This window comes from Cyanistes caeruleus, chromosome 17 (genome assembly GCF_971803275.1).
Source record: "Cyanistes caeruleus chromosome 17, bCyaCae1.hap1.1, whole genome shotgun sequence".
In the NCBI taxonomy this organism is placed as follows: Eukaryota; Metazoa; Chordata; class Aves; order Passeriformes; family Paridae; genus Cyanistes; species Cyanistes caeruleus.
The window spans coordinates 4,890,639-4,907,323 of record NC_141717.1 but is presented as its reverse complement, the minus strand read 5'-3'; the positions used below and the strand labels follow the sequence as shown (position 1 = coordinate 4,907,323).

General features: G+C 41.0%; 1 long non-coding RNA gene across 1 annotated transcript in view; it reads right to left on the bottom strand.

The window, feature by feature from the left end:
* Positions 1-4,138, bottom strand: part of LOC111936311 (uncharacterized) — an 87,011-nt gene extending 82,873 nt beyond the window's left edge. The window contains exon 1 of the long non-coding RNA XR_002868086.2: positions 4,093-4,138. This is a non-coding gene — a long non-coding RNA (uncharacterized LOC111936311). The remainder of the gene's footprint in view (positions 1-4,092) is intronic.
* Positions 4,139-16,685: the final 12,547 nt, after the last annotated feature.

Sequence of the window (16,685 nt, the reverse complement as noted above, 5' to 3'; positions counted from 1 at the left end):
ACATTGGAGAAGTCCCTGTTGGTCTCCATATTGTTCCACATTTCCCTTGGATTTCCCATAGCTCTTTGGAGGCACTTTCAAAAAGATAAAGGAAATTATTCACTTGGCCTCTCTTGCCACCCACAGAAGGAAATGCAGTTTCTAGAATCAGTAAGAATTTCAAATTCTCCAATTCACTGAACCATCTCTGGGAATAGACTGCAATTTTAAGCTCCCCCACTGACAACAACTTGCACGTGCTTCAAATGCAACCAGCCCTCCTCCAGCAGGAGAGTCACACACAGGGAGTTAATTATCTGTACTTGGCTGTAATTGGAGACCTCCAGTGAGGTTGTACAGAGGAGAATATCATGTTATTGCAAAGACTCATTAGGATGTACCCTGTGCCCTGAAGAGTTTACAAAACCTGCTAAAAAAAGCAAGGAGAGATGAGCTGAAAAGGAGAAAGAGTTCCAGGAGGAAGAGCTCTGATTCATTTGTATGAACTTATTAATAAGAACTTTGCTTGAACCACTAAACAAAAAGCTTCAAAATATGTACCCACAACTCCAGTTCAACAACAGCTGCCTTTTTTCCTTCCCTCCTTTTTTTCTTTATATAAGGAAGGATGCTGGAAGAAGCTAAGTTTTCAGCATTCCTACTGTTGTAACAAACTAAAAATTGTACAAAAAAATCTCCACTCAGAAAAAGATCAATGGCTCCCAATCATTATCTGAGCAGAATATTAAAGTAAGACATGCATAATAAAGTAATTTTGTTTCATTTTTGAGAAGTGATGGCATTTAGTGAGATTCAGTAAATTGTCCCTTTCAGCACTAATAACATGTTCATAGCTTTCCCCACCAGACGTTCCATAATGGCAATATAATAGGATTACAATGACAATTAAATGATTGCATATTTTAGGGCAATGGAGGGTATCCACTAGGGCATGAACCATTAGCAAAATGGTAACACTGTCACAGGAATTTTCATGCTTTGGCACAAAAACTGAGAAAGCAGAAGCACTGGAAAGCAGGTATTCAATTCTCACACCATCTTCCTGATTAACAATAGCAGAGAAATGAAAACTGATAGTGAACCTTAAAATATCCAACAAAAAAAAAAAAATCAAAGTTCACTTTCAGCCTTTCCCACCTCTCCCAAAGAATCTAAATTCTCATCACAGGCATTCACTGAAGATCAGATGCAGCCTGGGGTGACAGCACAGAGGGTTCTGCTCATCCCTTCCCCATGTCCCAGCTCTTCTTCCCAATTCTCCAAGAGCCACTGCCCTGGGTGACCCCACACACAAACCTCTTCATTCCTCAACACACGTGGCCTGGGAAGCCTTTCCCAAACAAGACACTTAGGGAAGCTAGCAAACACAACCAAAAAATAGGTGAATAAAAGGGGAAAAAACCCAAATCAACCCAATGTTATTATTTTGGGGCTTTTTTCCCAAATAAATTCATCTAAACTGAACTAACAATAAGGGCAAAGTCCAGCAGGCTGCTGAAGAAAGTTCAGACTCAACATGAATGTGGTCACTGGAATTTATTTATTTTTAATACTTCCCTCAGATATCACAAGTGGTTCCATATAAAGTGCATATATAAGTTTAGATACTGCCAAAATATGAATTCTCTCCTAGATCTAAGTTTACTTCCCTAATGCAGAATTACAGGGAAACACTGACATAAGAGAATGCTGAATTCCATCATTTGAAACATCACTTCAAGAAACCATACACATTTCTCATCCTTTGCTTAAGAAAAAAAAAAAAAATTAAAAAAAGTGAAACAGCAATCATAGTAAAATAAAATGGAGTAAAAAAACATATGCATGAGACAATGTTTTTCCTGCTATTTGATTACTGCTGGAGGACAGAAACCAAATGACATTTGTTATACTGCTGCATAATCCCATTTGCAATGATGGCTCTCTGGTGTGGCAGAGAGAAGGGTGTATCAGAATGCCTTTAAGTGTTTGTTATCCCTTTATTTTATACATCTAACTAGTGGCCAATATCTGCTGAGAAAGTATTCAATAACAGCTCTTGGAGTGTTTGTGCACATACAGTGATACACATCCAGCACAGAGCACGTGGCCAGGCCATTATTTCCCAACCCTAGAAAACAAATCTACAGGAATTAAAAGGTAAACCCTCCAGAACTCAGCTAACCAAAACCATTGTTTTCCTTCTTTCATAGCCAGTGAAATGAAAATTAAATTACAGTCACTATTAAACTAACAAAAATTATCCAAGAATTTTCTGTTAAAGATGTTTACCACACTTCAAATTACTAGATGGACATTAACTGGGATGGAATTAATTTACTGTGAGTGTTGCCCTGTGCTAAAGGGACCCTTGTTCAGAGAACACACACATCTCTTCCCAGTTAATGAAACCCCTTCCTAAGCCCCAACACAAAAGCTGCATCCCATCCCCTCAGTGCCTTTCTTCCTTTTATAAGTGGGGATTAAAAACTACACTGCAGCAGTCAGAGGATACTGACACTGAAGAACAGTCAGTCAACAACCTTGAGCTCATCAAAGAGAAGCTAAACAAATTATTAATGCATACCATGATAGACAGACACTGCTTATTAATGACTAGAATTCATCTTCTAGAGAGGCCATTGAGGCTGAAGCCTACTCACTTTGAAATCCACTTCATGATTTCAGAATTTTAACTCCCCTTTCTTTTCCTAATAAAACAAAATGCAAGTACCTGAAGTTGCCTTCCAGGACCTGAAACCTACAGCAGTTCTCGTTGTCTTTCTTTGTTGTTCCCCAGAAACACTGTAAAACTACTTTTGAATTTGCTGCTAACTATCTCTAGAACCATAAAGTTGGAACCAGGAACATCTGCTGGTTGCACAGCCTGGAATGCATTTTTTATTTATTACTTGAAAGGAATATATAAAAGAGTCTCCACTCCTGTAGTCTGCTCATCTCTGTATGCTGCTAAGATAGCTCTTAAAAATAGCAAAGTGACAGGAGAAAAAGTTTGAGAGAGGTTCTTCCAGGCCTGCCACATAGCTGGGAGGCATTAAAGACTGGCTCAGGTGTCTTGGCATATGGGACTCCCTGAGAGATGTCAGCACGTGATTCCACCTGGAGAGAAACAAAGCTTCCCAGGCATGCAAAGCAGTCCATCACACTCATCCAAAGAGCAACAGAGAGAACCTGGGAGAAGAGCAGCAATTTGAGAACCACATGAGTCCTCCAGGCTTCCTGGGTAAATAGCAGGTGTTGAAATAGCTTTAAGAAGGGAACAAATAACCCCCAACACGCACACCATTTAGGTAAGGATTTAACACAGTAGACGAAATAATAATATTGGAGTTTTCCTTTCACACAGCTTATGTTGTAAAGGCATAATATATTTTAGACTCAGAAGCTGGGTACGGTAAACAAGTCTTTAAGGGACAGACCTCACTAAACAACAACTCCTTTTTAAAAAAAAAAAGAAAAAGCATCCACAAAACTGGATAAATGCATCCAATTATCAAGACAAATATTGTTTCAGAACAACTCAAAAACCTTGCATGCAAATTCTTTATCTCTAGGAGGACAAAAATAAATGTTTGCTGTATGCTAAACAAAATTAAGATTTGCCACAGAAGGAAGAAAAAGCACTTTGAAACATCACATTGTACAGCTGCAAACAGAAAAGGGCTTGTGCAATTGGCAAATGTCTTAAGAACATCATTCCACTTTTAATGTTACTAATGAGGAACTTCAAAATCCAAAATTAAAACTCAGAGAAAAAAAAAACAACAAAAAACCCAACAACACAACAAATTAAGCACTTCAAGTTTCTTTTAGTTGGAGCAAATAATAAATCACATTCTCTTCCCACAGTGATGATCTGTTAGCTCTCAAGACCTTGAGCTCTGCAGTGCCTCTGCTTGGCTATTACAGATACAAATAAGTTTGCTACTTTCAACTACTCAGTTCACTTTAGCACAAAAACACAGGCTATAATTAGAAAAAAAAAATAAATAAAAACCACTATAAACATCTCCTAAGGATTTCTATCATAAAGGCCACAATGCAGAAACATCAAAACTATACAATTATAAAAAAAAAAACAACCAAACCTACCCGATATACTGCATGCTTTCTTCTCAAGAGCCCACAGGGAACTGAAGGCTGGGAACTTCCCAGCTGTTTTTAATTGTCCCAACAGTTAATTGCCCTCACCTGCATCTCATCTGAGCCAATTTCCTACCCTGGGGCCACCTCAATCCTTTTCAGGTGCAACCTGGCTAGACTTGATTGCTGACCCACCCCCAAAGTTATTGCAAAGGTCAAGAAAGATCAATAGACATTCAAAAAATCTGAACAAAGATCTGATTTTTTTTTTAAAAAAAAAAAAGATATATTTAAAAGCATCTGAACAAAGATCTGTTTTCTGTCGCTGAAAGGAGGATTTCCACTATTCACAGTGGGTGCAGTAAATCCAACATACTGAGGGCAGTTTTCCTCCAAGCTAATAATGGCCATAGCTCAAGTTAAGGTTGGAAAAAACAAATTTTAAAAAATTCTTATAGATTTCTTAGGGCTTTTCCAATGCACATCTCACTGAAATTTAGCCCAAGCACTTGTGGAAAACAGTACTTGGGATATAATTTCTACAGCTAAAGGGGTGGGAAATCTTTTTATCAAACCCTTCCCCCTACCCCTTACACTTTGCTTCAAGCAATATGTTCTTTCAGTTACATAAAGAGCACATTTAAATTATTTAGCTATGTTACATAAGGCAAGAAGATGGTTAATACATTTAATGTGCATGTGCAAATGAGTTTGGTTCCACTTCTTTTGCCCTAGTGTACAAGTCCAGAAACACTTCTGCACATCTCTCCCTGCAATTAGTTCTTGTGTCTCCTTCATTGTTTCCTCACCATCTAATTCCATAATTCATTGTCTTTACTTCTTCAGCTTTGAAAGTAGGACATTTCTTCTTGGGGCCACGTTATGTAGCATGCCCTGAAGACCTGGCACACATTTCAGGGCATGAAAGGAAGGCTTCTCCTTTACTGTAAATATACAAATAATGCATTTTTAAGACTTCTGATAGGAATTTTAGGACATAACCTGTAATCCCACAGGATAAGCAGTGTTGCATTAATAGAACTTTATGACTGAAGAAATAAGTGCCTTAAAACCCAAAAAAATGACCCACATGATGCATTAATGTCTGCACTCCAGTAAGGTACAAGGCAGGGAGCTGCATACCTTTTCTGTCCCATTTTTCTATGGGATTACAGGAGGCTGGAGGAAGGGTTTTGAAGCCTTGCCATTAGGAAACAAAGAGAAGCATCACAGAACATTTCTAGATCTGGTCAGAGCAATCTCTTGGGTTTAGGGCCTGGCTTTCACAGTTCTGGAACCTGGTAAAAGACTGGAAGGTCCAGGCTAAATTTCTACCATGTTGAAATTGGAGCCATCATAACAATACCTTCCCATAAGAATTACCTACCAGAGGTGTTCTAGAGGAGCTCCTGAACTCTGGGAGTTCATGGAAAACTCAAATTTGAAATAATTTCCTGTCAGAAAGAATGGAAAGAAATGAATAGGTGTTTTTTGAGGGGTTTTGGGAGTTTTTATCCCCTCAGGTGTTTATTTAAGTGAAAGGAGAAAGCAAGAAGTGTTTTAGACAATGTTAATATAAGAGTTATTCACAGGAATGTAGATTGTTGACACACTTTGCAAAGTGAGTATGTGGAGTTTTGCAATAACTAAACTACAAAAATGCTTAATTTTACTTTAAATTGATACAGAGGGAAAAAAAAAAAAATATCATGCCATAATTCCAAAGCTGTTGAAATACTAGCCTTAATATCTCACTAGCTAAATGAAGAGTCACCTGCTTTTGTGAGCAGGTATGTTAAATCAAATTATGCAGAATGAGCCTGCCTTTCCATTTGCCAGCGTGGCTGGCCAAGCCTGGAGCAGTTGGCTGACTGCAGAGGCCTCAAGGATAGACAGGCATTTTGAGAATCCAAAACATTGGCAAACACCTTCACAATCTAGTTTATAGCCTCACAAGCAATCTGCACAGCCAGCAATGGACCTGCAATGCACTGGAGCACACCCAGTTCTCACAGGGCAGGGGGAAAGGAACTGCAAAGTCCTTCTTTGGGAGGCTGTTTGGGGGGAACCAAAGCTCCTTCATCAATATTTGCAGCTGGAGGCAGCTCCTGCACCTGAGCCACCCTCCCAAGGGAGCCCAGCACTGGATCAAGTGGCTCTCCAAAGGTCTGACTTCCATCAGCACCTCTGACTTTGCATCTTTTCTGTGCTTTATCTACCAGAGCTGCAGCCTAAGCAGCTGCAAACCAATAATCCCACCTTCCAAAACAAACAGAAACCCCCTCAATAAACCCTCCTGCTCCTTACATTCACATTTAATAGTCACCTCCTGAGCACAGTGACCTGCTACATTGCATCAAAACCCCTTCACTCTGAGCTTCTTTTAATATTCTGAAAATCACTTTCTTCAAGTGTTTTCCAGTGTTCCATAATGTTGCTGTGGCAGCAACTGTTAACCAAAGGGATTTAGATGATGCTGCTCAGTTCAACCTGAAACAAAGTCAACAAAAACTGTGTTTTTAAACTGAGGGGCAAGCACACAATCATCAGGAGTCAGTGTTTGGGCTGTCCCAGGAATAAGTCAGGACCATGTAAGGTTGCTGGGTTTTGTTTTAAATTCCTGTTCTGTCTTCTCAAGAGAATATTTTCCACACAGCAAGGAAAGAGCTGATGTCAGGAACTGTCTTTAACAGTCTGTGCTTCCAAAGCATCTCAATTAACCTAAATCTGGCTGTTTAATAATAAAGGAGACACAGGTGAAGTGTTACACTTAGATACTATGCTAGGTTAAACCCTGATTTTCTCAAAAGAGTGACCATTAACCACTCACTGAAAAAACTGGCTGAGTTTTGTCTCCCATCTGCATAGAGATATTCCAGTGGAGTGGTTTGACACATTTAAAATTGCAGCTGATCTTCATAGCCTAAAATACACACAGAGCGTCAAGTGGCTCTTTCCAACGCAGCAATGATACATTTTGTTAAGCTGTAGAAAATATTTATAACTAATTAATCATTGCAGTAACTTGTACTTGACTGTAAAGCACTTCAAACTCTGTGGAGGGTCTGTGTGGATCAACACCACTCAGATGGAAGCAAAGGAGGAATTCCACATCCACCCAAGACCCAGGGAAGGCTGTGGATGACTACAAAGAACCCCCAGATCTGACTGCAGAGAGCACCCAAAGGCTGTCATTACAGCAGCTACATAAAAATATTTACTGGGGGTGTGCAGGAGGAAAAACAGTAAAAAGGAGTAAATCCAACTGCAGCACATCCATCAGTATTCTTCCCTAAAACTTCCTCAAAACAGGAGTAGATGTACATTCACAGCATGGAACTGATACCTCTGCACTGATTGTCTCTCCACATCTCAGCTTGGCCTCTTTGTGAATTCCCCTCTGCAGCATGCAGGGCAAAATCAGCCTCAGTCTTAAAACAATCCAAAAGAAAAGAAACAGAAACACATTCCTCTGACACGGGTACATGGAAGAGTTAATGACAGATCATTAATTAAATCTCTCAGAGGTGCTGAATACAGGCATTAATTGTCACAACTCAACACTTTTAAAATTTTCCCAGCCCCCACGAAACCGTTCCTGTAAGTTTGATTATTTTTTTTATTGCAGCATGTGCTGTGCAGAAGGCACACACAAATCCTCAAAAAGCAGCTTCCAAAAAAAATCCTGGTGAACACAGCACAGAAGGCTCCTCTGAAGACAAAGAACAAGACATCAGTGTCTCATCTGCTGTGAATTAGTTTGCTTCTTTTCCTTCAAGAACTCTTTAATGTGAGAATCCGATCAACAGTTAATCTCCCTGAGCAGACACCACTTTGTTTTCCTCCGTGGTAGTTCTCTGCTCCTGGGGTAATTTGTTGCTGAACAATTGAGGCAAACACTTGGCTCAGGATAGAAAGAAGTAAGATTAGTCTGTAATTGGAATATTTTGTCTCATTTATTCTTGAAGATGTGCCATATTACACTCCATCAGCCAGGGGTTATTGTTTTATGAAATCAAGCTGCACCTGGCACTGCAGTGTACAAATGCTGCTGTTTGCAATCCAGCTCTCTGTTCATCCAGGTCTCGGTGCCACTGCTGCCTCATCCTCTGCTGGAACCTTCAGCCCCTCAGCTAATTATCCTATAAAGCCTTTAATTGAAAAAAACCAAAAAAAATGTCTAAGACAACTGTTAAATTTAGCCATAATATTGAACACAACTGTTAAATGTCACAGTAATCCATGCAATTCTCTCCATATATTTATTTTCTACTTCCAGCAAGTTTTCAAGATGATCCCTTCTTTAAGCAATTACTACTGCAAATGAAGAAGCTAACTGACTGCATCCCTGTTTCTTTTAGATTGACCTCTAGGATGTTTTGTGTGCTTTGAGATGAATGCAGGCAAAAATCAAGAGGGTATTTGAAATTCAGCTGTATTTATGACATACTTGCTCTGGTGTTTCTTTCCCCACATGGGACAGCATGTTATTGGAAAATACATTTAAAGAAGTTTTAGGATTAGACCTAATTTTCAGTATTTCGAGGAATATAAATTTTCTTTCCTGTTATATAATTTTGCATAAGTACCTGCTGCAAAATTCACCTTTGAAAGACATTCTGCCATAAGGAATAAAGAGCCCATGAAACATGTGCAGCATCACCTGTAGGCAGCTAATCCTGACCCAGCCTCTTGCACATACACAAAGCTGACAGGTATTCTGATGGTCTTAATTAAGCCAAGTTTTTCCTGGGAAGTTTATACTAACGTCACAACTGCAAAGTCAAATATTTACACAGCTAAAACAGAGGAGAATAAACATTCAGAGATAAATCCTGTTTTGAAGACATCAGGTAGAAAGGGTAGAACAAAGGATTTTACACAGGTCCTGTTGAAGCATTATAGTATCAAAGGAGGATAAAAAGGAGTTTGCTTGGCTTGGTAGAGATTTGGCCAGAGCATGGTTGGTTCTTTAACTTGGAAAGAGAGAATCAAAGACAATTAAATAATTATTAAATAATGAGGGAGAAAGGAGATTTAAACTCATGCCTTGATTTGCCCCTGATATTAATGCATGTAAACAGGTAAGCCAAATCCCACTGCTGCTGTGTATGGTATTTTCCACCCATTTCCTAACACTTATAAGCTTATACTATTAAATTTATACTCAATTTTAAATAACCAGACACATCTGATACCTGAACAGTGGTATTAGATATAAAAATAGAGTGATTGAGTTTTCAGTAACAGTAACAAACTGCATATTCACATGGATTTCAGATTGTGGGAAAGCAGTGAGGAGCAGGTTACAGATAGACCAAAAAAACACCAAGTACCACAGTGAGGAGTCAATGGAAGACTGCAAAGATGCAGAAAGACTCACAGCTGTACTATAAGCACAGGAAAAACCACAAAATATATAGAAACTAGGAAAGGGAAGGTCAATGAATTTTGTATTTCCCATATAAACCAAATGCTGTTTCAGAGGTTGACTTCTCCATCCCATGTACAGCACCCCAGAAGAGATCCAGAACAGATGAAAAAGTGCTGCTCTTCTGGCAGTTCCAGACCCAGCTACAACTCTTTAGCAGTTGAATTTTGTGTTATGCTCGAGCCTGAGATTTGTCCAAACACAAGGAAGGCATTGGTTTGTCTTTGCAAAATTGCTTGCAGGGGTTGGGATATAATGAACATTATTAGTTTGATCAGTTGTTACCAAGGAAGCTGCTGAGTAGGTTCAGTTTATTCTAACAGCTTATTTTGGTGGCTCTAAAGGTTTTCTGGTGCATGTCCCCCTAATCTCTCAGGAAAGTTTCTAACATAGAAAAACCCTGAATTACAAGTTCACTTGAAAATCAGGAGCTATTAAAAGCAGGTGAAAGTGCAGTTTATACAGTCTGACTTCATCAAAGGCCCCTCACAGCTGCAGCCCACACCTGCTCAACCCCAGGTTTCCCACAGCAGAGGCTCAGATGTCCTGATCATTACAATAATTTAATCTTGGTGCAATGACTAAATAACAAAATAACAGCTCAAGCTGGTGCCTCCAAGGAGGGACCCTGAACAAATCCTGGGGTTTTATACCCTCACAGTCCAGATGTGCAGAGGTGTGGGGGTCATTGGCTCCCACCTCAGTGTCCCTCACCTGGGGGCCAGAGCTCCCCTGTCCTTTGCTATGCTTTGTTCATGGCTTCTTCTTTCCTGGGGGGTCCTGCCAGCAGAGCTCAACCTGCAGCTGCACCCCAAGATATTCAATATATCCCTCACCACCCCTCCACACTGGTTTAAAGCCAGTTCAGGGCTCTTCTCTGAAATTGCCCAAGTTAAAAAGAAAATTTAAAAAAAAAATTAAAAAGAAATTAAAAGCCTGTAACCTTCTAGCCATGTGCAAAGGGAGGACATGCCCAGTTCAGACCAAATAAGTTACCATCAACACCATGTTTCAATCATAGCTTTTATTTGATTAGAAATTATACATTAAATACTAGACAAATATTGAAGGACCTCCCTGTGCCAGACATTGCTGCAGAGGTGAATCACCTTCACCTTCAGGTGAGACTGTGAGACTCTTGGGGCCAAAACTATGTCCCATGAAAATGAAGAAGCAGCATCCCCACGAGCCCAGATGTAGGGAAGCTGGGCTGTGTGGGTCAGTGATCACAGCTTCTCCCAGGCTCCTGCAGGCACTGCTGCATGTGCTCCCTGTTCCTCAGCTGCCTTCTGGCAGGAAGGGAGAAAAACTGATTGCTTCTCTGCCTCCCCATCTGAACAAGCTGAATTTTAAAGGACTTTTTAAAACCTTCACTCAAAAGCCTGAAAAAAAATAAAAAATAGTGGTTGAAAACCACTGGGTCAGTTTTAAATTTATCGGCACCGCAGGTAGGAAAGGTTTAGTTAATTTTTTATTTATTCTCTTAACATTGACAAGCAAGCTTCTTTCCCTTTTCTCCCCCTCCCTGACGTTATCCAAGCTGGTGTGCCTGGGAAGCTGAAGCTCCTCTCTGCTCACTTCAGAGAGTCCCTGAGTGTGGGTGGCAGTGTGCCATGGCCCAGCAGCCTAACTCAGGGTGACAGCTCCTTCAGAGAGACACGGCAGCAGCGACCCTGCGCTCGTCCCCAGCAACTTCAGGATCCCACACTGACATCTCCTTACCCCTTTTCACAGCCCTTATTCCAGGGGGCAGGAAGTAAACTCTTCCATCTTTTCTCTCCTCCAGCATTTTTCTTTGTTTGCCTAAAAAGAAGAGCCAGATCATGAGTTTTCAGCAACATTTTGTACCAAAGTGTGTCAGGAGCCATTACCTGGAGGTGCTGATTACTGTTGAGACAAGTTGGCAACTGGTACTTCTCTGGAATGGCTACAGACAAAAATAGTCTGAGTTGCTGCTGGGTTTTAAAACTGATTTCTCTAAAGCAATATTTTTCAGAAAGAAAGGAATTGTCAGAGCGAACAAATTGCACATGAGATATGAAAGAAAAGGTAAGTATTTCTATCCTGGGGATACAGCCCAAAAATGTGAGACATAGTTCTGAAAAAAAATCCCAACAAAACAAAACTCAGTGGCAGCTGAAAAAAAAAAAAAAAAAAAAGAAACTGGCAAAGTTATTGAAAGAAACATCAGAAATGATAACCCAAAGATGAGGTTAAAGGCCACAGCACATGTACTCATTCACTGGTAGTTAATAGCTCAGATCTCAAGAGGTTGCTGGGGACAATTGCTGGGTAGGAAACACTGCTGCATTTTAAAGGCACTTTCAGAGCACAGAATCAAAATTGCAGGATTGTATTCTTGTTGTTCCTGCTCTGAGGACTTACCAAGCAGACATATAACCACCTGTATAGCAGGTGTGAAGACAGTAACCTTTCATAAAGCCATTTCAGGTTTAGCAATAACATCTGATATTTAAAGAACTTGGAAATTTTAGAATTCTTGTCTAGATGGGGCACAAGCAAGGTGCAGAAGTGACTGCAGCACCCACCCCAGAGGCACAGCACAGACTATTTCTTCTCAGACATTTTGCCTGGCTCACCTTTCTCACAGCATGAACAAACAGCAATATTTTTTAGGTGCTATAATTTCAGGCATGGGGCAATACTTCAGCAGCATTCTACTCTGCCAGAGAGAAGGACTTGAATTTTAAAAGGCAGTGTGATTTACAAGCAAGTTTCACTGTACTTTGCATCATGCTACACATGCTCTCTGCCTTCTGTGTGCTGAGAATCTTCATTCCAGCTGGCAGCTTGTTGTTTCTCTGCTCCAAATTGAAGTGGTGCTTTTCCAGAATTCTAACTCTTATTGTTTCAATTTCAAGCTAAGTTTCAGTCCATGAATAATGTTCAGAAATAGAAAGCAGAAGCATGTACATTTGCTGCCCCAGATGTTATTTATGTCAGCTTAGAAAAAAGTCAGACACTGACAGCTCCTGAGGTAATCAAATATTTTCTGTTCATCTCATATTGATCTTGCAAAAATCTAGCTTGCTTGATTGAAAACAAGTTGTTAAAGGAATAGAGTAGCCTCTCTTACCTGCAGCAACCAAGCCAGCTGGCTAGCGTGTAAGCACAGACATTAAAGGGATTATGAAATAATTTTCTTACCTAGTAGAGTTGCTATATAATAATTATTCCCTTCTCTTCTGTGTATGGGCATTTACTAGAATTTAAATCCAGTAGTTGGAAGGAGTTTGCCTTCCAGGTTTTCAACCTTGTAGTGCATTTTGTGCTACGCAATGAGCAGAGATATATTTATTATCCTGGTTCAGGCAAGGGTTCATCAAGCCCAGGCTGCTGCCTCCAGTGCCAGCTGTAACCAGCCAGGCAGGCACAAACAGGAGCAGTGGCAGCCTGTCTGACACTTCCTTCGAGTCCTTTCCCAGTCTCAGCTATATTGAGCTCCGGAGCGTTCCTGAGCCCAGCTTGGTTTGCTTTGAAACCCTCCCAAGGATCTGACATCCAAGTGTTTGCACAGGAGCATTATAAAAGCTAAATGCTCTTAACTTTTGCCTGAGTCTATTGTGACCAGGGGGGCTCTCACAGAAAGGGGGTGGCTGTGCTGGAAGCGCTCTGGGGCTGGCAGTGCTTGCTGTCACCAGCCACAAATGAATCCCAGCTGCTGGGGCTGGCAGTGCGGCCAAGCCACGAGACTGAGACCTCCGTGGGGCTGATGAACACCTGCAGCCCTGACCTGTGCTGCATCCCAACTTCTCTGGCAGCTCTGCAGCTTCATCTGGCAGGGCTCTGCTCATGGATGAACTGGTTTTGCTCAGCTCTGGTTTTAACTGGAGGGGCACATGCATGGCATGGTCACTTCTTCACCTGGCCAGGGAAGTTCATCTGTGTCTGGAGGCAGGAGCTTCTGTGCCCACCTGAACCTGAACTGAAATCTCTGTGTAGGTGCAGAAGCTGTGCAGGAAGGCTCCTGGACCAGCTTGGCTGCCCTGCTCCCTGTCAGAGCTCAGGGAAACCCAGACCCACTCCACTCGCATCTGGTCAGGGATACAGACACATCACCAGCACAGAATTTCTCAGAGCAGAACTCCCCTTTGTCTTATTCAGCATTATTCAACACATTTTTCCCTTTTGCTTAATGACTTGATCCTTACAGCTATGTTGGCTATTTTTTTTAATGGGGTATATTTTTTCCTTTGGCTAAAATACATAAACCTCTTTTTCTTGTTTTATTCTGGATTTCAGTTGGTCAGAAATGCAGCAGACCTGTTCTCTGCTTCAATTATACCAGTGAATCTGTCCCTGCAAACATGTTTTCTCCCAGAAGGGAAACAAGGGAAGAGAGAGAATTTCACTCCATCTGTTCTGTCCAAAATTAGGAATTACAGAGGAGTGTGAGAATAAAACTAAAACCCTACAATCCCATAAACCTACCCACGCTTGAATTGAATCTTATTTTGCCTGAACTAGTTCTCCTATCTCTCGTAGAATCAATGCAAATTTTCCGGTACCTTTTTTACAACTTAAAATTTTAATTGGAAACAAACTACTACATTAACTGCACAGGTCATGAAAAATGTAAATTATGGAAATTCCAAAAAGATACACCTCAGGCTTGGGCAGCTTGGAGTTGGAGTTCAGATGTCTAGACATTTCAGGATTATCGAAATTCATTCTCACTGGTGAGAAAGCAGCTTGTGCTGAATTCTGAGCCAGGAGGGCTTAGAGGGAAGGGCAGGATGGAGAAGGGGGGCTGTGCTGTGCACACAGCCATGCTATTTACAACATCCCTCCTCACATGTCACAGTTCAAACCTAGTTGTCTAAAACTGATGCAATTCAATAGAGTGAAACTATTCCAGCAGTTGAGGCTATTCTGCTTCATTATTCTCCCTCAGTAAATCAGGTACATTAGGGTTCAAAACACCTGAACTGTGTCCTCAGTACTCTGAACTCAATTTCCTACCAACTTGCACAGTGAAAATAGGACCAAAAAGTGTTGCCTTGGAAAGTTATACCACTATTAGTGGAAAGTTGTAATGGAAAGTTATACCACTATTTTCCTCTTCTCTCTTTAAAAACAAGCAAAACAACAAAAGTAACTAAATTTGCTATGAAGTGATGCTTAGCTTGAAAGAGATCACCTCTTCAGCTTTCAGTTCAGAAGGTCTCTCCCCCATCTCCAGCAGTAATTAGAGAAGAGCAGCTGAAGTCATCTGAGTGTGCAGTGAAGAGATTCTGGAGAGAGCTGCACACCCCCAGTGCCCGAGGGACAATTCCAGCATCCTCCTGAAGGGCCCTGCAGCAGAGGCAGGCATGCAAACACTGCACACCAGGCTCGAAAGATGCTGCAAAATCACACAGATATTTGCAAAACTAGCCTTAGATTTTTTTTGCTGCATGGGACATTCCTCAGATTATTTTCTCCAAGCATTCAAACAAAAAACCCCTTGTCGAGTCTGACTTTCTGCCCTATTCCCTCTCTTACCTTTTTTCACTCCCTCCTGCAACTCTCATGCATTTTAGAGACCTCTATCACATGGATTTATCACTCAGTGGCCAGAGAGAGTGTGTGATGCAAGACTCGTGGTCCATACCATAAATAATTTGGGCAAGTGGAACTTAATTTTCCTTGAACAGTGAACAGATTTAATCAAAACCAAGCATCAATCCCCAGATCTCCCTGGAACAATATGATTGTCCATAATCCAGCCCACCCTGCCCAACCTTCCCATTTGATGCTGCACTTAACTTTCAAACAACACCAAGAGTCAAAAAGTGCTTTTCTGTAGTTTTGGAAGGCTCCTTGGCTGTAGCTCCCAGTAATACAAAGCAGTTTGCAGGTCTCTGACTCATCAGAGGCAATGCTTGCTCTGCCATGCAAAGGGGACAGTTTGCCAAGGGGGCACCCAGCCCACCTTGATCAGGCTCACAAAGTCCTTGGTAGAAGGTGGGAGGTGCAAGGTAGACAAGAGTTAGATCAGTACTTTCAATTAATGATTTTTCTCTGCAGCTTCACACCTACTTTGTAATTGTTTGGCCATGAAGTACAAATAATATTCCATCTTCTTCCTAACTATGTCCAGGACATGATTTAATTTGCTTGTCAGCATGAACTAAGCTAGTGGAAACAGATTTTTACTCATTCCCTCCTCTTTCAAAAAAAAAAGTTTCAATTAAATTGAAGCAGCATATACACAAAATGAAAATTCAACAGGAGCAGCTCTTTTAACCATTCCTGGTTAGGAAACCCTTCCAATAGCAGGAAGCAGCTCTCAGGGAATGCTTCCCAGAACTTTAGAAAACAACTAGGAAAGGCACCTTAGAAACAATATCAGTGTTCATGTAACCTGAAGCTTTATTTAAATGCCTGAGGTGCAGAGATACATAAATATATATATACACATGTACTTATATACCAACTAGCAATTCTTTCCAAATAGTTATATCTGCTATTAGCACTCAATTAATGGTCAGTGTGGTTTTCTGATCACTGGATCTTCAAAGGATATGACAATCTAGTCCCTGATGCCTTTGTACAGTGGTTAGGACACCTGAAATCTGCTTTTAATTTGAAGCATTGTATACATTATTTCAAGAGCCTAATTAACTTATCCAGCTTATAAGCAGTGCTTGCAAACACTGCTATACAAACAGGAAGGCCCAGATAACTCTGAGTAGAAACATGATCAGTGTATTTGAATGATTCTTGACAAGGTCTATCTTGTTACCCTTTGTGATTTGCTGGTATTTGGAGCCATGACCTGACCAGAAGCAGAGCAGCAGAGGATTCTGCCAAAGCAGCACCTCCTGCTTACAGGGGACATTTGAAAATCACAGTTAATCAACTTCAGCACCTGCAATTCATGGAATTACAGAATAGTTTTGGTTGAAAAAGACCATCAATATCATCAGGTGGAACCATTAACATGTCCCCAGGTGCCACATCCACAAGTCTGTCACATCTCTTCAGGGATGGGACTCCCCCACTGCCCTGGGGAGCTGTGACAGTGCCTGACCACCCCTTCAGTGAAGAAATTCTTATCCATACCATAAACCTCCCCTGGTGCCACCTAAGGCCTTCCCCTCTTGTGCTATTTCTCCTTACTTGAGAGAGGACACTGCTCCCTCCTGTCAGGGAGCTGTAGGGAGTG